The following is a 26,308-nucleotide window of genomic DNA, read 5'->3' on the forward strand; positions in this document are numbered from 1 at the left end:
TGACACAGCACTCTACCAAGGGTGATAAAGTGAGACTCTATCTCTAAAAAAGAAAAAAGAAAAAGAGCTTTAGATGGCTCTCTCTCACATACAGGAAAAACTTCTTGGCCTGCCATGAAATAAAGACGTCCCATCTCTCCCCAGGTATCTTACTGGCTCCATCACCCTTTACACTCTGAAATACACCCTGGGCATTGGGTTCACCCCATCTTAATCTTTGTAAAATCTCAAACATTCTTCAAAGCCCCACTGAAATGTCACCCTGCCTTCCAGGCTGAGTAAACTCTGTCCACAGCCCTTCTTCATAGACCCCTACTTAAAACATTTATCATATTATGTTGCCTTTCTTTGTTTACAACAAGCTTGTTTCCTCAATCAATGAGCTCCTTAATGGCAGGGACCTTGACTTATGCATCTCTGTATTCCCTGTGCCTAAAACCATCTTGTCAAAAACTTTTACAAATGGGGAAACTGAGACCTAGTGAGGTGAAGGGGCAGCTAATAATGCCTGAGCCAGACTGTAAGCAAGGCCTCCTTTCTTCCAGTGAAATGTTCTTGCCACTACACCACACCTGAGATAAATCCTCTTTACTTCCTCAGATGACACTTGTCCTCAGTTCTCCTCTGACCATCTTTCCTGCCTTTCTCCTCTTACTTCTTTTCATGAAATGACCTACCAGGAACTTGAACTTTCAGGCCAGCAGACTGATAAGTAGTCTAACTGTTAAAGCTCAGAATCATTTCCCTCTGGGTGTGAAGAATGGTTTGGTACTGACAGGTCAGAGGAAAGGAATAGGGGTGAAGTTAAGTCTATAAAGTGTGCAAAGGAAAGTAGATCACTTTGAAGGACTGATGCACAAGTAATCCCCAAACTGGGCTAACCTCTGGCTTGCCTCCTACCTTAGTAAAGACCTATCATTCTAGGGCCACCCTTTACTCTGAATCAAGAGACCCAGGATATGAAGAAATACTCCCTTCTCAGAATCCTTTTACTAGTAACCTCCTCTCTGCTTTAGTTTTATGTAGCTAAGGTAACTTCCACAAGCAGATTATTTCTTCTCTAAAAGTTACATTCAGTTCTTGAAAGAAACATTTCATTTCTGAAAATATATACTTACAAGTTGCACAGATCAAATTTAGCTGCTTTTGAAGCTTTTCTGCTTAAACTAATTTTCAAAAGTAGCTTCTCTATAATTTTGTAATAAGCATTACAGCCACTTATTTGTAACTTTTGTTAGTGAAAAAAGCTGAACAGGGCACATTACTTTTTAAAAATAAATTGGCTTTCCTAAGTCCAGGTTTTTCTCACTTTCTTTGCCTCTATGAAATGCAGTATGGAGATTCCTTAAAGAGCTAAAAATAGACCTACCATTTGATCCTACAATTCCTTTACTAGGTATTTACCCAAAGGAAAAAAAGGCATTCTATCACAAAGATACTTGCACTAGAATGTTTTTAGCAGCACAATACACCATTGCAAAGATGTAAAACAACCCAAGTGGGAACCCAACACAGGAATGGATTAATAAATTGTGGCATATGTATACCATGGGATATTATTCAGCCATAAAAAATGACAGAAATCATGTATCTTTTGCAACAACCTGGATGTAACTAGAGACCATTCCAGGTATGACAAGAATAGAAAAACAAACATCACATGTACTGGGTACTAAATTGGAACTAGTAGATTAACATCTATATGCTCACATGCAAGAAAAACTCAATGAAATTCAAACAGAGTGGGGGGGGAGAGGTTGGGTAAATTCACACCCAACAGGTACACTGCATGGGTATATGGCCTACTACCTGGGTGTAGGACACACGTTCCAATGTGACTTTAACCTTATAAATGCAAACTATGGAATCTGTTTGTACCCCCACATTAATCTGAAGCTTTAAAAAAAAGAATGTTTCCTGGGCAGCACCTATAGCTCAAAGGAGTAGGGTGCTGGCCCCATATACCAGAGGTGGCAGGTTCAAACCTAGCTCCGGCCAAAAACTGCAAAAAAAAAAAGAAGAAGAATGTTCCCTCTCACCACCCCTATTCAACACATCATACTGGAAATACTCCTAGTTGATGCAATAAGAAAAGAAAAAGAAAGGAAAGAAAAGGTAAAAATACAAAGATTTAGAAGGAATAAATAAAACTGCATTTGTGTGCATATGATAGATATGATTATCTATGTGGAAAATCCTAAAGAAACACCAAAAAATTTCTGGAGCTAAGCAATGATAGCAAGATTAGAGAATGTAAGGTTAATGTACAAAAGTTGATGGCTTTCCTATATACCAGCAATGAACTGAAATTAAGTGCTATGTGAAAGAAGCCTGTCTGGAAAGTCTAAATACTATATTATTCCAACTATATATGACATTTCAGTAATGGCAAAATTATAGAGATAGTAAGAAGATCAGTGCTTGCCAGCAGTTCAGGGGATGGGGAGATGGATGAACAAATGGAGCACACAGCATTCTTTGGGCAGTGAAATTATTCTGCAGGATGGTGAGACATAATACATTTGTCAAAATCCATAGAACTATACAACACAAAGAGTGAAACCTAATGGACCTTAGTTAATAATAACATATCAATACTGGCTCATCAATTATAACAAATACATCACATATTATAGATATTAATACAACACAAACAAAATGTTAATAATGGGGACACTGGGAATAGGCAAGGGAGAGGTATATGGAACTCTCTGTAACTCTCTGTACTCTCTGAACAATTTTTCTATAAATCTAAAACAATTCAGTCTATAAAAAAAAATCCCACACTCCCTAAAAGTAAATAATGATAAAAGTAACAATGTACATTATACCATCCAAAATACAAGAAGAAAACATCTGCATCAGGATGAAAAGAGGCACAAACCAACAAAGTTGGCACAAATTATAAACAAGTCAAGATCCTATCCTGTCTGCAGAAGTCAGGTCTCAATTAAGGGATCAGTCTTAGAGAAGTAGGTAGGTACATTCACACAAAATGAAAATTTCATGGAGCTCAATGAAACTATAAAGATCATCTAACATACACTCTTCAAATTGGGGGCATAAAACCTAAACGCTTCATCATCTGTCTTAGCTCCTAGAAGCCAATAGATCATATTTTTTAAGTTATTAACCTCAGACTAGGCCTTAGAGCAGCGGTTCTCAACCTTCCTAATGCCACGGCACTTTAATACAGTTCCTGTGGGTCACAACCCACAGGTTGAGAACTGCTGCCTTAGAGCCAAGTAACTACTCAAACTCTTGCCACTTGTGATGACTGTTCATAGCAAATCTCCAATTACTCTGCTGTGTACCAAGTTCATCAGTTGTTCTAGACCAGCGGTTCTCAACCTGTGGGTCACGACCCAGCAGGAACTGTATTAAAGGGCCAAGGCATTAGGAAGGCTGAGAACCACTGTTCTAGAAAGAGCTAGTAAAGTGGAGAAAACTTTCACTTCCTCAGGAAAATGAGAGATGGCCAAGGTTTGACTTAGTGCTCAAAAGAAAAGCAAATATCTTAACTGGAAAATGGTATGAGAAATTCCACCTGACTACTAAACTCTCCTTGGAAAAACTATGAAAGGAAATGAAACATAATTAACTCCCCAAATTAAAGACACCAAGGCATTTAAAACCCCTCAAGATTGCAAATAGTATGAATGTAACTTAGAATCTAAAACTTTGTAGGCTAATGATATTATTAACCTCTCATTAAATGTTATCACCTCTAACTACCATAGCAACTACACTGAGAACAGCTCCTGGAGGTGCTGGATCTCTTACATAATTTCCTCTGGCTCCATAAAATGAGTGCTCAGTCACATACATAGCACAAGTTAGACCAAGTCCCTTTCAGACTTCCTAGCCTAGATCATACATTCTGCTACACTGTGACCTCCCTCGAATGTCTTTAAAGAATGGGCAGTTGTCAATTCCAAGAAATGACTAGTTATCCCAGGAATGTCAGGGGCGTTGAACATCAGAGAATCTGATAGTGACTTCAATACTATATCCTGAGCCACCAACAGTTGGAAGACCTTCACCAGCCTCCCCTTGACAGTCACAGACCTCAGTGTTCTCATCTGCTATAAAGGCAAAAGGGGCCCTGCAGAGAGGCACCTCTTTGCTGTGAGACAGGCACAGTCAGTACCTTACACTGTCCAGAGTCTTACCATTAACAGATTAAAAAAAGAAAAGTCATTAGCTAAAATTTTTCATTAAAAAAAATTTGCAGGCTGGGCGCAGTGGCTCCTCTGGTACTCTGGGAGGCCAAGGCAGGTGAATTGCTTGAGCTAAGGAGTTCAAAACCAGCCTGAGCAAGAACAAGATCTTGTCTCTACTAAAAATACAAAAATTAGCTGGATGTTGTGGCAGGTCCTTGTAGTCAGCCACTCAGGAGGCTGAGGCAAGATCACTTAAGCCCAGGGGTTTGAGGTTGCTGTGAGCTATGATGACACCACAGCACTCTTCCCAGGGCGACACTCTATCTAGTGCGATTCAACACTCATTCATGATAGAAACTCAATTAATTAATATCAATAATATATTAAGTGGAAAACTACAAGCTACAGATTATGTACCATCATCAAAATAAAAATGGAATATATTTTTGTATGAATGGAAAAAAATCTGAAAAAATATACATAAAAAACTGTTAAAGGGATTAAAGGGAAGAAGAGACACTATAGATTTTGACATTGTTTGATTTTTTTCATTATGAGGATGTAATATTTTAATAATATTTAAATGATATTTTTGCTTTAGTAGAGTTAGAATCAATAGCACTCCTAATCTGGGTTCGCTTGATTTTCTAGCAAACATATAAAAAAGAGTATATTACATCAGAAAAAAATTTTCTCAATTATATAAACTGACTCAAATTAAATTCTCTCATTTCCATTTTTCCTCTCAAATTCCCATCATGTGTGTCATATGCCGACTCCCACTGGTGCCTCAAGAACAAAGGTCATATCAAATATATCACCCTGAACACTGCATGTTGATTAAATACATTTTCTAAGAGAAACAACGTGAAACATCACATTCCAGGCTTCCTGGTTCCATCTTCAGGTCAGTGAACTACATCAGTCAACACAGTGTTCAGCCAAGATAAGGAATGTATAATTAATCTTTTCATTATCTACTGAATTTACCAGTTGTTTTCCAGAGCTCACTGTGTGGAATCTCAACTTTGGAGACACAATGTACTCATCAGACAGTGCAAAATACACTCTGTTCTTAAATCCACATAGCTGCTTATCTTGCAACTATTCTTGGCCAGAAAGACAAGTGAACAGTCCCTGAGAAACCAACTCTGGAAATGGAGAGCATTACTGGCCACTTAACCAGGAACAAGAAAACTAAAACTCATTGTGCTAGCTTGCATGGCAAAGCTTCTTCCAAAGCCTGGTCAAGTGGCTTCAACCACTGCCCACAGTGGTGGGAAGCAATAATCATATTTCATATTTTTTAGATGAGCAAGATGGGGAAAGGCCACAGAAATATAAAATATTCCTTACTCTTCAAACTTACTGTGGCTGATTTTTGCACCATCATCTACTTTACAAATATTTCTAAGCAGAATGAGGAAACTATTAACAAATACCATGTGAATACTGCATATGAAAAGCACTAACTGCACTTAGCATATTCCCAAGTACTTATTTCCAGTCACTTGGAAGCAAATGGCAGAAGGCAACTAATTACTTCACCACAGTGCATATCATAATACTGCCAAAACAAACTGCATTTGTACACAATAAAAAATTTTACTGAATGCATATGCACTAACACAAGCGCTACAAGCAAATTCCACAAACCTGATAAAATTAAGTAAGTTTGTTGAGAAGACTTGTAAAACCACTCTAGTGAAGCTGCTGGAGAAACTCCACTGCCCTGTCTGCAGGAGGCATGTGTTCTGACCTGATCCTTCCCAAGAAGTAAAGGGCCTACCCTACAGAGAAAGGCTCCTAGAACAGCTGAGCCAGTGATTGGTCTGTAAGTTTGTCTACTTCAGGCAGTAAATGTTAGGGAGCTCATTTGGCTGCAGATCAAGGCCACAACTGCCAATCACTTTTACGGCTAACAAAGGTGATTATTTCTACCTCCACCTGTCTCACTCTGTATTTCACTATTTTTAACAATTTTGGAAACAAGTAGAGGAGTGGTTCTCAACCTTCCTAATGCCACAATGTATTTGCATTGTTAAAAGGGGGTTGTGACCCACAGGTTGAGAACTGCTGAAGTAGAGGCTCCTGTGGCTCAACAGAGTAGGGCACCAGCCCCATATGCTGGAGGTGGCGGGTTCAAACCCAGCCCCGGCCAAAAACTGCAAAAAAATAAAAAATAAAAAAATGAAGGGTCACAGCATTAGGAAGGTTGAGAATCACTGCTCTAGAACTACAACCACTTATAGGGTAAGTTTCACATTACCCTATAAGGTATTGTAAGACTCTTCCAGACTTGGAGAGAAAACAAAACAATATAGGAGCCACTGGGGTATCCCAGAAATCAGAAAACAAATATAACTAAGTAAAAAATTAAAATTCAAATGTGACAGAAATAGACTTCTGGAGCGAGGGATGGAAGCAGTGAGCACAGCACAAGGCTATGGCCATAAGCAGCACCTGACTAATGCATTTATCCACTGACGGGCATGTACACAAGGAACAGGATGATTTGTGCCAGGGCAGGGGCAGTAAGATGGCCCTTTTCACAGAGCAATTTCACCCCATTCCTCAAGGGAAAGATACTGGAGACTGCCCCTAACTTCTTATTCCAAAAGAGCCTAAATAAGATTGATTTTTTTTCAGGCCAGTTGAATAGGCCTAAAAGGATTGTTCTCTACCTGCTTGATGCCTGAAATTATTCTAAAGAAAAGAAAAGCCTTTTAAACTCCAATTAAAAATAAATGGCTTCAAATGTGCTCTAAAATGGATGAGAAGTAATGCATTTGCTTTGACTGTATTTTATTTAATTATGAGTAAATGACATATTGGACATTACCCAGCTTAGATGGAGGAAAAGACAAAAGAACAGGTCAATATGTGCCCTGAGTGGAAAAGAGGTCACTACAGAGGGAAATGTGGGGTAAGATGGAGAAAAGAATGTAAAAGCCACCATTGAAAATACAATGACAGTGTCCATGATATAAATGGGACAAAGGTAGAGAACCACAAAAGGCTGTGAGGTTAATTGACTTAGTTTAGGTGCTCAGGACCTTGTCCTACTAAGTTTCCCTACTATAAATTGATTAGCTTATTCCCAGATTAATTTTGCTAATGCTAGCGTCTGATTATTACTAGCCCACTCTAAAACCTTCAGTGACACCCTTCAACCTTCAGAATGAGGTCAAAATGACCCAATGAAAGATTTGATGCCTTCTGTGAACCAGCCATAACTTACTTTTTCTGATCATACTATCTTTGTTATTTCTTTATATCATCCCCTCGCCAATGATTCGGCAAAATTTAGCTGTTCTCCAAACATACACAGCTTCTCCAACTTCCTCATCTCCCTTTCTTCTCACATCTCAAGCCTCAGTTCTCCTCCTCCTTGAAAGACCATAGCCTCCACAATAGCCTCTCTTACTTTCCATCCACATAACAAGGTCTACTATGCATCCACATAATAAGGCCCTACTGCTAAGGGCCTTACCTTTACAAGTACCCTGCGAAGGGGGTACTTAGGTACTTTTTGTGGTATCTCTACACTTGTGGTATCTCTATTTATCAGATGTAGAAATGGGGTCTTAAAGAAATAAAATAATTTGTGCAAGAGCCCTACAATAAGTTCTAAAACAGGATTTGAACCCAGGTACTCTGGCTCCAAGTCCAAAGTCATAACATACATATCTAAAAGAACTATCTTCTTTTCTCTGAACTTCCATTTTACTTTATCTGTTTAACAAATGAGTAAAAAGTAATGCAACACGTATACATATTACATACATACTTACGGATACATGTATATATACATACATATATATACATGTATATACGTTATCTAGACTCTAAGCCTCTTGACAGTAAGGTTCATCCACGTAAGATTATCTTTATATCTGCCTAGTACCTCACATAGCGCCTTGTACATAGAGGGTACTGGATAAAGCATCTGCCGAATAGATGAAGCTACATATCGGTCTTAAGCTTTTTTTTTCTTTTCTTTTTTGGACTGGAAAATAATTTAATCGAATATTTTAAGCACAGAGTTGATGCGCTCACAAACCAGTCTCTCCCTCCCTCCCCTGTGATAAGGACAGGAACCTTCTGCCCACACCAAGAGGAGATGCCTTCTTCACAGAAAGGACTATACATGTGTGATAAAGCACAAGTTCCCTCCTTGGAGAAAAATGTGGTACTTCTCCATCAAAAACAACATAGTCATCCCAATAATCATTCCAGTTCTGCAAATCTGAAGCAAATCTGACATTGCAGGACCACTGTCTACTACCCTGTTTCCCCAAAAATAAGAGTGTCTTATTTTAAGGTGTGCTCCCAAAGATGCACTAGGTCTTATTTTCAGGGGACATCTTATCTTTCCTGTAAGTAGGTCTTCTTTTCGAAGGATGTCTTATTTTCAGGGAAACAGGGTAAAATAGCTGTAATACTACATAGTAACGAAAATTCCCACATCAACAGACTTAACCACAGCTTTCAGCAAAGCAACAAACGCTTCAGTTATGTTTGTGGTTTTTCTCAGCTTACAAGTTACAACTCCCATTTTTATGAAACACCAGACCAAACCAAAAAACTAACAGCAAAAGCCTGTCGACCTTGTTGGGCGAGGCTGCTATCTCCTGTCCTTTTTTTTTTTGCAGTTTTGGCCAGGGCCAGGCTTCAACCCGCCACCCCCGTATATGGGGCCGGCGCCCTATTCCTTGAGCCACAGGCGCTGCCCTCTCCTGTCCTTTTTACCAGCTCTCCTCTTCTTGGAGAGCAAGTGCTTTGGCTTCATGTTCAACTCGTGCCTGTCCACCTCGCCTCTCTTCCCCAGGCAATTCATTTTCTTCTCAGCATTCATCATCATCTTGGCTTTCTTCATTATTTTGACATCATGCACAAACATTATGTGGAGTTTAACTCCGGGCCACAGAAGAGGGTGGAATAAAGTCTTCCTATTTTCTCTTCCAGGTGGCGCTCTGAGACCTTCTTACAGGGACCACATAGTGGGCGTCGTCTTTCCCATCCATGTCAACACCAAGACTATGCATCTCATTCTCCTTAAACCACTCACATCCTGGCTTCCTGTGTATTTTTTTCCTTGGATTCCAGAATTTTCAACTTCTTTTTTTCTCTGATTTGTTTCATCAGCTGTCCGGTCTCCACCATCTCCTCATCCTCACTCTCAGACTCACTGCTTGTACTCTCTCTCCTGCTGCTGTTCTTAGTTCTTCTTTTCCTAACTCTTCCAATTTCCTCATGATAGCTGAATCAACATAATCAGCTATATTATGGTCTTCCCAGATCTCTGATATCTTATGGCATTTTTCAGAATTCATTAAATCCAGGTACTTCTGAAGATCCAAAATATAATTGTCTCCCATTTCTAGTTCAAGATCTCGTTCCCTCTTCTTGGACTCCTCCATCTCCATCCTCTTCCTGCGTACCACCATGCCTTCTGGGATGAACAGGGGCCTCTCCTTATCTCACTTATTTGGGACAGCTAAATGCAGTCTGTTCAGCCCCTTAGTTTATTTCCCTCATTTCGGTTTCCACTTGATGAGCCAAAAGCCTGTGTCATAAGCCTTTGTTTTCACCTTGATGGATGCCCTCCTTGGTCAGGGTGCTGGTTTCTATCACAGGGAATCCTTCAGCCTGCAAGTCCATGAAAATTTTCTGATCATCTTCACAAAGTTCAGCTATTCTCTTCACATCACATTTGTCTGCCACAACTATAACAGGTTTGTTGATTAAGAGGGGCCATATGTTCTGGAAGACCTCCAGCTGCTCCTTCAGCCTGTGGCTACACTGCTCAGACAGATCCATCACATATAGGACTGCAGCTCGCAGGTGGGCCCAGGCTGTGATGTCCTGCATCTCGATGGTGTTCTGATCCTCCAAGGGTGATTCAAAATCTCCAGTGTGTCAATAACCTGTCACCGCAGGTAGCTGTAATTCAAGTGTCCAACAGAGACTTGATCGTGAACATGTAGGCCTGCTAAACATCAATGTCCACTCTCATCACCTTATTGATGAAGCTGGATTTCCGGACGTTCAGGTACCCACACAGAAGCAGAGTCCTGGATTTGGATCGATGGCTGGGAAACAGGATAAATGCTGACACGCTTGCTCCAGTTACTCCAGGCTCTGCCTCTGCTTCCTGATCATGGAGCACATGCGTCCAAGCGAGACCCACTTCAACTGCTTGCAGCAGTACAAAGAGTCACCATACTTCATAAGCCACACATAATCTTTAGCAGCATTGTCCACTAGAGTTTCGGCAAATATTTATTTGTCTTAGAGCCAACTTGTAATGGTCCTTGTCATAGAGAATATTCATCACATCAGTGTAGAATGGGCAGATGTCATCCAATTTGGGGAAATCTGTGAGAATCTTTCATGATAATTCTGTTGAGTAAATTAGACTTTTCTCATGTAAAAACATCTGAGTCAATAAATTTGGTAATGTTTATGGATAAATGTTGGGAGTCTTTCATTGAGTCTTCGATAATGTCAGGTCAGTAAAGTCCTTGGCTGACGGCACCACTGTGATCTTCTTGAAGTTGTAGTGCATCATGCCAGCTGCACTACCTAAATTTTATTTTTCAAATAAGAGTAGTGTCTTATTAAATCTTAGCTCCCAAGGAATTTGCTTATCTAGGTACCATGAGGGACATATTTCACATTAATTGACAGCAAAGGGACCATTAGTTCTATACTTGTTGGGGGATGCAGTGAATGAACTAACACTCTTTTATGATGTATTACAGACTTCTTAAGAGACTTTGAGAAGACCCAGTGTTGGTTTGAAATTATGGTAGCACTTATACCATTAAGAAAAGAAACATAGGCTCAGCACCAGTAGCTCAGTGAGTAGGGTGTCGGCCACATACACCAAAGCTTGTGAGTTTGAGCCTGGCCTGGGCCTGCTAAAACAACAATGACAATTGCAACCGAAAAATAGACAGGCGTTGTGGCAGGTGCTTGTAGTCCTAGCTACTCGAGAGGCTGAGGCAAGATAATCACATAAGCCCAAGAGTGGGAGGTTGCTGTGAGCTGTGATGCCACAGCACTCTACCAAGGGCTACATAGTGAGACTCTGTCTCACAAAAAAAAAAAAAAGAAAAGAAACATATTTTAGGCACTGTGACAGTGTGACAAAAGGCTTGGCAATGGAAGCAAACAAACAGTTGAAGGAAGAGTTGATTATTTTTTTCCCTTCTGGCTGGAAAGGGTATAGAAAATCTGAAGATCATGACTTCAAAACTATATTGTGAGCCATCAATATTTGGAGGACCTTCACCAGCCTCCCCTTGATAGTCATAGGCTTGAGTATTCCCATCTGTTGCAAAGGCAAGAGGCACCTCTCCACTGTGGGACAGGCACAGTCAGTATCTTACACTCCAGTGTCTCTGCCTCACAGCAGTGGAGGTCATTCTACTGCTACTGCTGTGCTTGTCTAAATCCCCCCACTGAGGTAAAGCTGGATGGCACACGTACTCCTTCAAAGCACACTACATATCAGGGGGTTATACACACTCTAAAGTAAGTTCCTAAGGGCAGCGCCTGTGGCTCAAGGAGTAGGGCGCTGGCCCCAATATACCGGGGGTGGCAAGGTCAAGTTCAGCCCCAGCCAAAACTGCAAAATAATAATAATAATGATAAAATAAGTTTCTGAAACCCCCTTACTAGCTTCTGGGACACACCACTAACCTCATCACCACTTCACTAGAGGAGTTACTATTATTTTTTTATTCTTTTTTTTTTTTTTTAATTTTATTCTTTTGCAGTTTTTGGCTGGGGCTGGGTTTGAACCCGCCACCTCCAGCATATGGGGCCGGCACCCTACCCCTTTGAGCCACAGGCGCCGCCCTTTATTCATTTTTTTTTTAGAGACAGGGTCTAGTTCTGTCACCCAAGCTGGAGTACAGTAACACAATCATAGTTATCATAGTTCACAGTACCCCTGAATCCTTGGCATCAAGTGATCCTCTTGCATCAGGCTCCACAGTAGCTAGGACTACCAGGATGTGGCATGATGCTTGTCTAATTTTTTAACTTTTTATAGAGTTGGGGCCTCACTGTGTTGCCCAGGATGATTTCAAACTCCTAGCCTCAAGAGATCCTCCCACCTTGGCTTCTCAAAGTGCTGGTATTACAGGTGTGAGCCACCATACTTGGCCAGAGAAGTATTTGAAGTAAGTAACTTGTACTGTCTTTCTTTCAAGGTTCTCCTTACACAACTGATGGCCAAACATAAGATGAATCAATGAAGCTAGCTTTTTCTTTTTTCCAGACACCTCATTTTGTCGGCCGGTAGAGTGCCATGGTGTCACAACTCACAGCAACCTCCAACTTTTGTGCTTAAATGATTCTCTTGCCTCAGCCTCCAGAGTAGCTGGAGGCGCCCACCACAATGCCCAACTATTTTTAGAGACAGGGGTCTCCTCTTGCTCAGGCTGGTCTCAAACCTGTGAGCTCAAGCAATCCACCAGCCTTAGCCTTCCAGAGTACTAGAATTATAGACATGAACCACCACACCCAGCCTTTAATGAAGCTTTTAATATTATAAAGCTGGTGTGTATTTTACCTACCAGGACTTTTAGTGATATATATTAATTTTAATATTATAAAGCTGGTGTGTATTTTACCCACCAGGACTTTTAGTGATATATATTAATTTAAAATTTTATGTCTTCAGTATTTTTTTTTTCAATTCTTTTTTTTTTTATTGTTGGGGATTCATTGAGGGTACAATAAGCCAGTATTTGTTTTAAAGATGGGAGTCAACTAAAGTTACCGGAAAGAGAACCTCAAATATTTTAAGCAGTTCCCTTTCTCATATTTAAGCATAAGCAACAAGTTCAACAACATCAGCAAGTCCCAGCTCTCCTGATCCTCTCAGCAGTTTTTAATGCAAATTAACACCAGGGCAGTCCCACTTTTGATTCTGAAGATAGAACATTAAAAATGTAAACTGGTTGGGCGGCGCCTGTGGCTCAGTGAGTAGGGCGCCGGCCCCATATGCTGAGGGTGGTGGGTTCAAACCCAGCCCCGGCCAAACTGCAACAAAAAAATAGCCAGGCGTTGTGGCAGGCGCCTGTAGTCCCAGCTGCTCGGGAGGCTGAGGCAAGAGAATCGCGTAAGCCCAAGAGTTAGAGGTTGCTGTGAGCCGTGTGACGCCACGGCACTCTACCCGAGGGCAGTACAGTGAGACTCTGTCTCTACAAAAAAAAAAAAAAAAAAATGTAAACTGGTCCATTCCTGTCCAGAGAAGCATAAAAAGAGACTCAAATCTAAGCATGTCTAATGGACAAAACTCAGAAATATTTTCTTACATTATAGTAAATACAAGTAGCCTCACACAGCCATCTAAAAACAGATGAAAGAAGAAATCTGAGGGAAGGGGATATTTGAAATAACTCCAAAAAATGAACTGCAACAATCTTATAAAATAAAATGGGAAGGAAAAAGAGGAAAACAGGTATGTGTGGGAGGTGAAGAGACAAGAATAAGATAAGATTGATTTAGGTGAGATGCAGACATTTTTTTTCTTCAAATGCCTTAGCCAAAAGCAACAGGTTCCACAAGTGTAAAAGCAAGGGAACCCTGGTTCAGAGCCAATTCATCATGAAGCCCAGTTTCCAACACTTACTATGAGACAAAGTTGCAAGGCATTTTTTTCTTGCATAAGGTTCTAGGGAAAGGGATGTAGGCAGCATGCCTATACTCCGATACAACTGGGAACGAGAAAATAGACAATAACCAGACAGGGCCCTTGAGTAATGCCAAAATAATTTAAAGCTAACCAAAATTCTCAGCAAGCTCCAAAGACTTCAGTGATTTAAAAACCTGTTTCACCTTAGTGTCGTGGAAGTATCATGGGAACTAAAATGAGGGCTTCCTTCCTCATCAACTCTGGAAAATGATTCAATTTGTAAAAACAACAAATTGAAAAAAAAAAAAAAAAACAAAGCTTTCAACTCCCCAGAATATAAAGTTATCCAGCTGGTTCTTCAATTCTTCTCCCTTTCTACAAGTTGATTCTCCATGGTATCCTGGTCTAGGTCCACAATTTCTGGAAGAGCAGTCCTAAAATACTGGCCACTAACTGCCATACTCAAAGAAAATCACAAGAATCTCAAGCACAAATAATGTTTAAAAGCATTAATTCCATATAACTTGTTGGTATTTTTTCAAAGGCATTATTCTTTTATAAGATGTCAGTCAAGACTACAAAAGAGTTAGAAGAAACATAGACACTGGGCTCAGTGGCTGTAGATCAGTAGCTAGAGCGACAGCCATATACACTGGGGCTGGCAGGTTTAAACTCAGCCCAGGCCTGCCAAACAACAATGACAACTACAACAAAAAAAACCCAGCCAGGTGTTGTGGCACATGCCAGTAGTTCCAGCTACTCAGGAGGCTGAGGCAAGAGAATCGCTGAGCCCAAGAGTTGGAGGTTGCTGTGAGCTGTGATGGCACAGCACTCTACCAAGGGCGACACAGTGAGACTATCTCAAGAAAAAAAACATAGTAGGGCGTTGTGGCGGGCCCCTGTAGTCCCAGCTGCTCGGGAGGCTGAGGCAGGAGAATCACTGAAGCCCAAGAGCTAGAGGTTGCTGTGAGTCCTGTAACATCATTTTGGCACTCTACTGAAGGTGGTAAAGTGAGACTCTGTCTCTACAAAAAAAAAAAAAAAAAAAAATTAAAAGAAAAAAACAAAAACAAAAACTAGACATTAGTATAATATTCAAGGAAGTCAAGTGTGTGAAGGAAGGTATTTGCTTCCAGAACACTGATACAGTTTCCATGTATAAATCCAAAACAGCCTTTTTTCCATGCTCTATGCATGACCCCTCTGCCACCTTGCATTTAAGAGCTTAGTGGTTAGTGCACCGGCCACATGCACTGTGGCTGGTGGGTTCAAACCCGGCCTGGACCTGCTAAACAACCAATGACACCAACAACCAAAAAAAACAGCTGGGCATTGTGGCGGGCGCTGTAGTCCCAGCTATTTAGGAGGCTGAGGCAAGAGAATCACTTAAGCTAAAGAGTTTGAGGTTGCTGTGAGCTGTGATGCCACAGCACTCTACCAAAGGGTGACACAGTGAGACCTGTGTCTCAAATAACTAAATAAATAAACTAATTAATTAAAATCTTTATGCTTCCACTACTAATAGCTAATTTTTTAAAAAATCTATTTAGCTGGGCGGCGCCTATGGCTCAGTGAGCAGGGCGCCGGCCCCATATACTGAGGGTGACGGGTTCGAACCCGGCCCCGGCCAAACTGCAACCAAAAAATAGCCGGGCGTTGTGGCGGGCGCCTGTAGTCCCAGCTACTCGGGAGGCTGAGGCAGGAGAATCGCCGAAGCCCAGGAGTTGGAGGTTGCTGTGAGCTGTGTAACGCCATGGCACTCTACCGAGGGTGATAAAGAGAAACTCTGTCTCTATAAAAAAAAAAAAAAAAAATCTATTTAGCTAATGACATTTTGTCCACAAAAGTAGTGACAGAATGATCAGTAATAGACATTTAATTTCTAGCTGCCACACACAACTTTCAAAGAGGAACTACTCATATACTTAACAATAAGAGACAAATAACCCAATTCAAATATGTCCACAGGAGTTGAAAGACATCTTTCCAAATAAGATATACAAATGGCTAATAAGCACACGAAAAAATGTTCACTATCGTTAGTCAAGAGGGAAATGCAAATCAAAAATCACTTTATACCCACGTGAGATGGCTAAAGTAAAACAAACAATAACAAGTGTCAGTGAGTACGTGGAGAAATTAGAACCTTTTATATTACTGGTGGGACTGTGACTAGCCACAAAGATACAGCCACTTTGAAAACCAAAAATTTAAATATAGAGTTACCATATAACTCAGCGATTCACTCCAAGAGAAATGAAAGCACACATATACATGAAACCTGTACATACGTTCAAAATAGCATTATTCATAATAAAACATGAAAAAACCTAAATTTCCATTAACTGATGAATAGATAAACAAAATACGATACATCCATACGATGAGATACTATTTGACAATAAAGAAGAAGTACTGAGGCTCGGCGCCTGTAGCTCAAGCAGAGCTGATGGGTTCCAAACCAGCCCAGGCCTGCCAAACAATGACAACTACAACTTAAAAAAAAATAAATAAAAGCTGGACGTTGTGGTGGAGCTACGTGGGGGTATGAGTCAAAAGAATCACTTAAGCACAAGAGTTGGAGGTTGCTGTGAGCTGTGACGCCACAGCACTCTACCCAGGCGACAGCTTGAGACTGTCTCAAAAAAAAAAAAAAAGAAGTACTGACCCATATTACAACATGGAAGTAAGGTTCTCTTTACACAGCTGGTGACCCACACATGGCAAGTATTTCCCTACCCTTTAGCTCTCTGGAAGTGTCCTTCACAGAAAGGGGTGTTATTTATTGAGCCAACCCACATGTTCATCCAAGCACAAATTTTCCCAGACCTGCATAGATTATAGGGGACTTTCCTCAATGAAGGAAAGAATACTAGGCAAACTGGCTTCATCCCTTGCCCTAACTGGGTGGAATAAACAAGTACATCAGTTTCCTTCTATTTTGAGTCACTTGGGTTTTTTTTTTAAGATTTAAATACCACTTAAGACTGTAGCTCCAATGAAGTAATACCATTTGTAGGGAGTAAAAATGTAGAAGGGGAGGGAATAGGGTCCTCTATATAAAGATAGAACTTGTATAGTCATGAAGGTCCAGTATCAACAACAGCCTTTATTTGAAATAAGCATAAAGTCCTTCTTTCAACTAAAGTTAAGAAGGAAGAAGGGTCATTTTGGATGGGTAGCTTAACCAACTAGAAAGGGGACCCAGTCACATCTGTGACTGTGATAATGAGAATGTGGCAAAATGATACTTCTTAAGAGATCCTCAAATTTGCAAAATTGTAGATAATCACCACGAGAAGAACCACAAAAGCAGTGAAACTGGGTTCTCAGAAACAAGCAGAACAGAGGGAAAAGATAAAGAAAGGGAGAGAGACAAATTAGAGCGCATCACAGGACATCTTGCTCAACCCTAATGCAACTTTGTGCAGTACACATTAGCATCCCTTTTTTACACAAAAAGGAATCTAGGATTTAGAAGATAGACGGGCTGCCGGGGCACACAGAGTGTGCAGGAGGGTTGACTTTGAACCCTGTTTTGTTGGGCTCCACAGCCTGGGTGAGCAACAGCATATGGACTATCCATTTACCCTCCTTCCTGCTCACACTTCTCTCTTATTCCATCCTTCCGTGTTTTATCTACTTACGCTGTTGATACTTCTAATTGATGGCAGGAAGCAAAATCAAGCTCCCAGGCAGACTCTGCCTCTGCTATTTAGCAGTAGCTGGCAGTAAAACGTTTCTTTTCGGGGAGGTTGGGGAGCAACAATGTAACAAGGCTATGTTACAAGGTGCTGTGGCACCTTTTAAATAACATTTAAGTAATGTAAATGTTCCAATATAAAATCCACCTCATGAGACAGAACACATTTGCACCTCAAAGTCCATAACCCAGGGGTCTCAGATTCTACAATGAGGTATTCAAATTAACTACATGACAACTTAGAAGCGGTCACAAAACAATTCAAAAGGTTAAATTTGGGGAATGCTATGGATAAGAGAGACTGGTAACACTACATTTTCACAGTACTCTAAAGAAGCACGTGAAGTATTCCTTCTCCCATAAATACATCTCAACACAGGCAAGGATGGTCAAGAGAGACCCAGTGTGGTCCTCTAAGAGTTTCCCAGCTACCACAGGTAAGTTTCACTTGCTGTCACCCAGAAAAGGGGCATTTGCTCCTAAAAGTCCAAGATTCAGAATGTCCTGCCCTTCTCAGAGGTGAGCATCCCTCGCTTCTGTCCCCTGCTGGATGGCAGAGGACCCAGAATGCCAAAGCTTCTTTACTATTAATATAATACGTGACCATCAGAAGATATAAACCATACGTGACTAAGAACTACACAAATCCAATCTTAGTTATAATTTTACTTCACGTTAGCTTAGGATAGGGTAATACATATGATGAAACTTGAGTCTTTTACAGTCTCCTATAGTTTTACTTTCTAATTCCATCGTGATGAAAATCCCTCAAGATGCTCCCTAAAGCAGAGTTTCTTAACTTTGGCATTACTGACATCTTTAGCTTGGCTATGGGAGGCTATCTTGTGTATTGTATGAAATGTATAGCATCCCTGCCCACCAGACGCCAGTAGCACCTACCATCCTGAAGTGTGACAACCAAAAACATCTCCAGACTCTGCCAATCATCTAAGGGTAAGGTTCCCCAAATTGGTCCAGCTGAAAATCACTGCTCTGCTTGTAACCCTAGCACTCTGGGAGGCTGAGGAGGGCGGACTGCCTGAGCTCATGGTTTCCACACAAGCCTAAGGAAGAGCGAGACGTCATTTCTAAAAATAGCTGGATGTTGTGGTGGGCACCTGTACTCTGAGCTACTTGGGAGGCTGAGGCAAAGAGAATCACTTGAACAGAAGAGCTTGAGATTGCTGTGAGCTATGATGCCACAGTATTCTACCAAGAGTGACAAAGTGAGACTCTGTCTCAAAAAAAAAAAAAAAAAACAAATAAAGAAAAGAGAAAGAGGAAGAGGAAAATGGAAAGGAGAAAAGATCACTGCTCTGAACCCTAAAGAAAGTTCATTTTAGTCTGAATTTCCAATGCCCAAAGACATGCTTATTTTCTGCTCACTGCCAGGGCCTAACCAGACTCTCTGCCCCATCACCCTTAATGTCACTGGCTAAACAGGACTTTAAGAAAGCAATTCTGGCTCCAGTGCCATAGCCCAGTGGTTACGGCATCAGCCACATACACCGAAGCAGACAGGTTTGAACTTAGCACAGGCCAGCTAAACAACAATGACAACTGCAACAAAAAATAGCTGGGCGTTGTGGCAGGTGCCTGTAGCTAGTTGGGAGGTTGAGGCAAGGGAATCACTTAACCCCAAGAGTTGGATGTTGCTGTGAGCTGTGATGCCAAGGCACTCTACCCAAATATAATATAATTTTTCTGTCTAAAAAAAAAAAAAAAAAAGGAAAGGAAAAAAAAAAGAAAGTCATTCTATGAGCAGAAACTGCAGAAAAGAATGATCTTATGTTGGGGAGAAAAACATGCTTAAAGAGCATTTATGAAAGACCCAAAACAAATGAGATTTATTTTAAAAAGTAATAATCATTTATGGGCCAGGAGCAGTGGCTCATATCTATAATGAAATTCAAGAACAACTTGGGCAATGTAGCAAGACCCATTTCTACATAAAATTTTGAAAATTACCTGGATGTGGTGGCACAGGCCTATAGTCCCAGTTGCTTGGGAGGCTGAGGTAGGAGAATCACTTGAGGCTGGGAGTCTAGAATGCAATGAGCTATGACTGAGACACTGCACTCCAGACTGAGCAACAGAGCAAGACCCTGTCTTTGGAGAAAAACATAAAAAGCATTTACAGAGGACAGGAAAGAAAGTAAGAGCCTGTTAAGATAAGCTTCTGAGAAAAACAAAAGGATAATGTGAAATTATAGCTAATGTAGACCAGTAATGTATAAATCTCTTTGTAAATCAATTTAAAGAAATATGAAAACACTTGAAAATCAACCAGAGGCTTGGCGCCCGTAGCACAGTGGTTATGGCACCAGCTACATACACCAAGGGTGGCAGGTTTGAACCCAGTCCAGGCCACCTAAACAATAATGACAACTGCAACAAAAAAATAGCCGGAGGCTCAGCGCCTGTGGCCCAAGTGGCTAAGCCACCAGCCACATACACCTGAGCTGGCGGGTTGGAATCCAGCCCGGGTTCACCAAACAACAATGATGGCTGCAACCCAAAAAAGCAAGGAGTTGTGGCGAACACCTGTACTCCCAGCTACTTGGGAGGCAGAGACAGGAGAATCACGTGAGCCCAGGATTTGGAGGTTGCTGTGAGCTGTGATGCCACAGCACTCTACTGAGGGCAACAGCTTGAGGCTCTGTCTCAAAAAAATAAAATAAATAAATAAATAAATAAATATGGGCATTGCAGCAGGCGCCTGTAGTCCCAGCTACTTGGGAGGCTGAGGCAAGAGAATCACTTGAGCCCAAGAGTTTGAGGTTGCTGTGAGCTACTGACCACAGCATTCTGCTGAGGGCAACATAGTGAGACTCTGTCTCAAAAAAAAACCAAAACCCCCAAAAAGACAAGAAAAGAAAATCCAGCAGAAATAAATATTATAGTAACTGCTGAGTTGACCATTTTAAAAAATTACTCTTCAAGAATAAAGAGGCAAAAGAGGCTTGGAGGCAAGATGGCAGACTGGAGCCAGCTTTCCACAGAGGCTCACATCCAGAAGGAAAGTTAAAAGGACAGAAGTTTAGTAAGTAAGCTGATGGTTTGGAGCTGAGCCAAGAGAGAAGGTTGAAGAATGCACATCAACCCTGCTGAGGTGAGCTGCAACCCCAAGGATACAAACAATAGGTACAAAATCCATTGCCAAGCTGATGGGAGTCCCCTCCCCCACGAGAACGGCTCACAGTATACTTTCTACAAACAAGCGAGCAGAGTTCAAACGTCCTCCCGTTTTATCCCATGGGAGAGACCCTCTAAAAACCAAACCTCCTTCCCCTACTAGGGTGCCATGGCACTCTCCTGCCAGGCATAAAACTGTATATATTCTCTACCTGCAATTCTGAACTCCCAGCACTCCCCTCCACTCTCACTCCAAGGTCTGGAAGCCTGCCCCCACCATGGAATCCAGATTCTTGGGCCTTTTCTTGAGAGGTGTGGACAGGGCATGGGCTGTTGCAGGTCTGTGCTGATTCTGCAGCACAGGGGTAAGGAGCAAACAGTAGACTGAAGGAAACGTACAGAAAAGGGAGAGGTGGCGCCCCCACCCTACACCTCCCCCACCCCCTGCACAGGGCAGCAGTAACAGCAGCCAGAACAATAGGGCTCACACCCCCAGGGATATTTTGGAAGGACGCTCTCTGTCTCTCTGGGCAACCAGAGAAAGCCAGGCATCTTCTCCTGTGGCAGACACTGGTGGAATCGATCTGGGATGGTAACACAGAGCGGAGCATGGCAGGACGGAGAATTGAAGACACATGCGCAGAGACGGCATACTCCCAGAGCGGGGCTGCGCCAGGACTGCTTTAGTGAGCCTAAGAAACACCCAGCCCTCAAGGGATCATAACTGAGACAAAGGTAGGCGGGCGGAGGCTGGAACTCTGAGGCGAGTGTGAGTTCTAACTGCACCCGCCCCAACACAGACTACAGGGGAAACAAACACCAGCTCTGGGCAGCGGCACAAACCAGGGCTGAGTCATAGTTTCCGTGAACTCAAACAGCACCTGGTCCACAGGGGAATACAACCAGGACAGAATCACATATTCTGCGCGAATATAAGCATTAGCAACATCAATTGGGGCAGGGCTGGAACTAAGTGAACTACCCCAGCTTCCATTAATTACCCGAGGTTCTCAGGCCTCATCTTCTCCTGCCAAATGGTGGCAGAGTGTGGAGGCCTGACCGAGGAGACATAGATCTCTCTGTGACTCAGGCAGGCTCAAACCCCTAGAGCAACTGCTCATTGGAGGGAATGGGGTCATAGCCCTGAGGGGTTACCAGTGAATGGGTGTGACAGAGGTGCAAGGTGAGGAAGGGGGCATCAACCTTCCCAGACTAATTCATTTGCTGGTGCTTATGACTCCACGGAGGACCAGAACGACTCACACTCAAGTTGCCAGCAAACCCCTGCTATTTAGTTGATGGAGACCTTTTGAACTTCCTCACTGGAGACAGGGTGCTGACTGCAACAAGTGATTTGGATCTCTCCAACAAGACCAATCACCTGAGGACTATCCAAAGGGGTACCCTGGGGGTGTGGTTGTGGGAAGGTTTGATTTTCCTTTTCCAGTTGTTGCCCGTGGTGGGGGCAGGGTGACTTAATCGCTGGTATTTCTCCATAGCTGAGACTTCAACCCAGAGTAACTGATCACTGGGGTAGGACAGAGATCAGCTGAAAACAAGACAGAGCTACTTTGGGCAGCTCCTGTGGCTCAGTGAGTAGGGTGCTGGCCCCATATACCATAGGTGGCAGGTTCAAACCTGGCCCCGGCCAAAAACTACAAAAAAATAAAAAATTAAATTAAATTAAGTTAAAAATAAAAAAAGACAGAGCCACTTAGCCTCACCACAATAAGGAAGTCCCCAGTGTCTCAGGCTGTAGCACTGTATGGGTCCTTTGCAAAGCTCTAGGGGAAAAGGCACAGACACCAGTCACAGCTCTTGGGCAAATGGCTGGTTAATCACTACTCCAGGAGCCCCCCCAACCCAATTTCGCCTTATCTGCTCATCTAGCAAAATGGTGTAAAATAGTCATGGGGCAGAATCGGCGGGAAACCTCTGGTAACATGAATAACCAGAGTAGATCAATTCCCTCAAGAAATGATACAGCGGACACAACTGACGATCCCATTCATAAACAAATGGTTGAGATGTCAGAAATCAAATTCAGAATTTGGATTGCAAATAAGATTAATAGAATGGAGGTAAAGTTGGAATTAGAAATTCAAGAAGCAATTCAAAAGTTGTCTCAAGAATACAATGAATTAAAAGACAAAATCCCCAAAGATTTTGACACACTGAGACAAGAATTTGCAGCCCTCAAAGATCTCAGAAACACAGTAGAATCCCTGAGTAACAGAATGGAGTAAGCAGAAGAAAGGATTTCTGACATTGAAGACAAAGCTTTTAAATGCTCCCAAGCGCTCAAAGAGGAAGAGAAATGGAGAGCAAAAATGGATCATTCTCTCAGAAAGCTCTGGTATAATTCAAAGAAAACTAATATTCGCTTTATAGGGATTCCTGAAGGTGACGAAGTTGCTTCGCAAAGCACAGAGGCCCTTCTTCATGAGATTATGAAGGAGAATTTCCCAGACATGCCACGAGATTCTGAATTCAGATAGCAGACAGTTTCAGAACCCCAGCACGACTCAACCCGAATAAGATAACCCAGAGACACATCATAATTAACTTCACTAAAGTTAATATAAAGGAGAAAATTCTGAAAGCAGCGAGACGTAAGAAAACCATAACCTACAAGGGGAAGAATATTAGAAGGACTGCAGATTTCTCTAGTGAAACCTTTCGAGCTAGAAGAGGGTGGTCATCGACTTCTAATCTAAAATAAAATAACTTTCAACCCAGGATTCTGTATCCAGCTAAACTGAGTTTCATTTATGATGGAGAAATTAAATACTTTAATGACATTCACATGTTGAAGAAATTTGCCAGCTCTCCAGGATATTCTCAAACCTATCCTCCATAATGACCAGTGCAATCTTCCACCACAAAAGTAACTCACTCAGAAACTTTTGATCAAATTCTAACTTCCACAATGGTGAAAGGATTAAAAATATCCACTGGACTTTCGAAAAACTAGATAACCAAAATTCTACCAGGCTTATCAATTCTGTCAATTAATGTGAATGGCTTAAATTGTCCTCTAAAGAGGCAGTTTCACTGACTGGATACAAAAACTGAGTACAGGTATCTGCTGGATACAAGAATCTCATCTTACCTTAAAAGATAAATATATACTCAGTATATTTCAGGCAAAGAGAAACCAGAAAAAAGTAATTACAATTTTATTCGCAGATACAATAGGCTTTAAACCAACAAAAGTAAGGAAAAATAAGGATAGTCACTTCATATTTGTTAACGGTAACATTCAATATGATGAGATTTCACTTATTAACACTTATGCACCCAATCAAATGTGCCTCAATTTATAAGAGAGACTCTTAACAGACATGAGCAACTTGATTTCCTCCAGCTCCATAACAGTCGGAGATTTTAACACTCCTTTGGCAGTGTTGGATAGATCCTCCACTAAGAAGCTAAGCAAAGAAATTTTAGATATAAATCTAACCATTCAACATTTGGATTTAACAGACATCTACAGAACATTTCATCCTAACAAAAGTGAATACACATTCTTCTCACCAGCCCACAGGACATACTCCAAAATTGATCACATCTTAGGTCACAAGCCTAACCTCGGCAAATTTAAAAGAAATTATTCTTTTCATCTTCTTGGACCATCGTGGAATAAAAGTTGAACTCAGGAACAACAGGAATCTGCATACTCATACAAAAACATGGAAGCTAAATAACCTTATGCTGAATGATAGCTGGGTCATAGACGAGATTAAGAAGGAAGTTACCAAATTTTTGGAACAAAACGATAATGAAGACACAAATCAGAACTTCTGGGATACAGCAAAGGCACTCCTAAGAGGGAAATTTATAAATTTATAGCACTGCAAGCCTTCCTCAAGAGAACAGAAAGAAAGGAATTTAACAACTTAATGGGACATCTCAAGCAACTGGAAAAGGAAGAACATTCCAATCCCAAGCTCAGCAGAAGAAAAGAAATAACCAAAATTAGAGCAGAATTAAATGAAATTGAAAATAAAAGGATTATACAACAGATCAATAAATCAAAAATCATTTGTTTTTTTGAAAATGTCAATAAAATACATAAACCTTTGGCTAACCTAATGAGCAAAAAAAAGAGTAAAATCTCTAATTTCGTCAACCAGAAATGGTAATGATGAAACAACAGACTCCTCAGAAATTAAAAAAAAATCCTTAATGAATATTACAAGAAACTTTATTCTCAGAAATATGAAAATCTGAAGAAAATTGACCAATACTCGGAGGCACACCACCTTCTAAGAGTTAGCCAGAATGAAGTGGAAATGTTGAACAGGCCTATATCAAGTTCTGAAATAGCATCAACTATACAAAATCTCCCTAAAAAGAAAAGCCCGGGACCAGATGGGTTAACATCAGAATTCTACCAAACCTTTAAGGAAGAACTAGTACCTGTATTACTCAACCTTTTCTAAAATATAGAAAAAGAAGGCATACTACCAAACACATTCTATGAAGCAAACATCACCTTGATCCCCAAACCAGGAAAAGACCCAACAAGAAAAGAAAATTATAGACCAATATTAATGAATATTGATGCGAAAATATTCAACAGTATCCTAACAAACAGAATCCAGCAACACATCAAACAAATTATACACCATGACCAAGTGGGTTTTGTCCCAGGGTCTCAAGGCTGGTTCAATATACATAAATCTATAAATATAATTCATCACATAAACAAATTAAAAATAAAGACCATACGATTCTCTCAATTGATGCAGAAAAAGCCTTTGATAATATCCAGCATCCTTTCATGATCAGAACACTTAAGAAAATGGGTACAGAAGGGACATTTCTTAAACTAATAGAGGCCATCTACAGCAAACCCACAGCCAATATCTTACTGAATGGAGTTAAATTGAAATCATTTCCACTCAGATCAAGAACCAGGCAAGGTTGCCCACTGTCTCCATTGCTCTTTAACATTGTAATGGAAGTCTTAGCCACAGCAATTAGGGAAGAAAAAGCGATCAAGGGTATCCATATAGGGTCAGAGGAGATCAAACTTTTACTCTTCACAGATGATATGATTGTATATCTGGAAAACACCAGAGATTCTACTACAAAACTCTTAGAAGTGATCAAGGAATACAGCAACTTCTCAGGTTACAAAATCAACACTCATAAATCTGTAGCCTTTATATATACCAACAACAGTCAAGCTGAAAAAACAGTCAAGGACTCTATTCCATTCACAGTAGTGCCAAAGAAGCTAAAATATTTTGGAGTTTACCTAACAAAGGATGTGAAAGATGTCTATAAAGAGAACTATGAAACTCAAAAGAAAAGAAATAGCTGAAGATGCAGGGGTCCTCAAACTTTTTAAACATGGGGCCAATTCACTGTCCCTCAGACTGTTGAAGGGCCAGACTATAGTTTAAAAAAAAAAAACAAACTATGAACAAATTCCTATGCACACTGCACATATCTTATTTTGAAGTAAAAAAACAAAATGGGAACAAATAGAATCACACTGCCTCATGTGGCCCGCAGGCTATAGTTTGAGGATCCCTGAATGGAAAAACATACCATGCTCATGGAGGGGAAGAATCAACATTGTTAAAATGTGCATACTACCCAAAGCAATATACAATTTTATTGCAATCCCTATTAAACCTC

General features: G+C 41.0%; 1 protein-coding gene and 1 pseudogene across 9 annotated transcripts in view; both read right to left on the minus strand.

The window, feature by feature from the left end:
- ANKS1A (ankyrin repeat and sterile alpha motif domain containing 1A) overlaps positions 1-26,308 on the minus strand; it is a 230,548-nt gene that overhangs the window by 145,771 nt on the left and 58,469 nt on the right. The gene's annotated exons all lie outside the window — the stretch shown is intronic.
- LOC128594427 (GTP-binding protein 4-like) lies at positions 8,023-11,232 on the minus strand (annotated as a pseudogene).

This window comes from Nycticebus coucang, chromosome 9 (genome assembly GCF_027406575.1).
Source record: "Nycticebus coucang isolate mNycCou1 chromosome 9, mNycCou1.pri, whole genome shotgun sequence".
Classification (NCBI taxonomy): domain Eukaryota; kingdom Metazoa; phylum Chordata; class Mammalia; order Primates; family Lorisidae; genus Nycticebus; species Nycticebus coucang.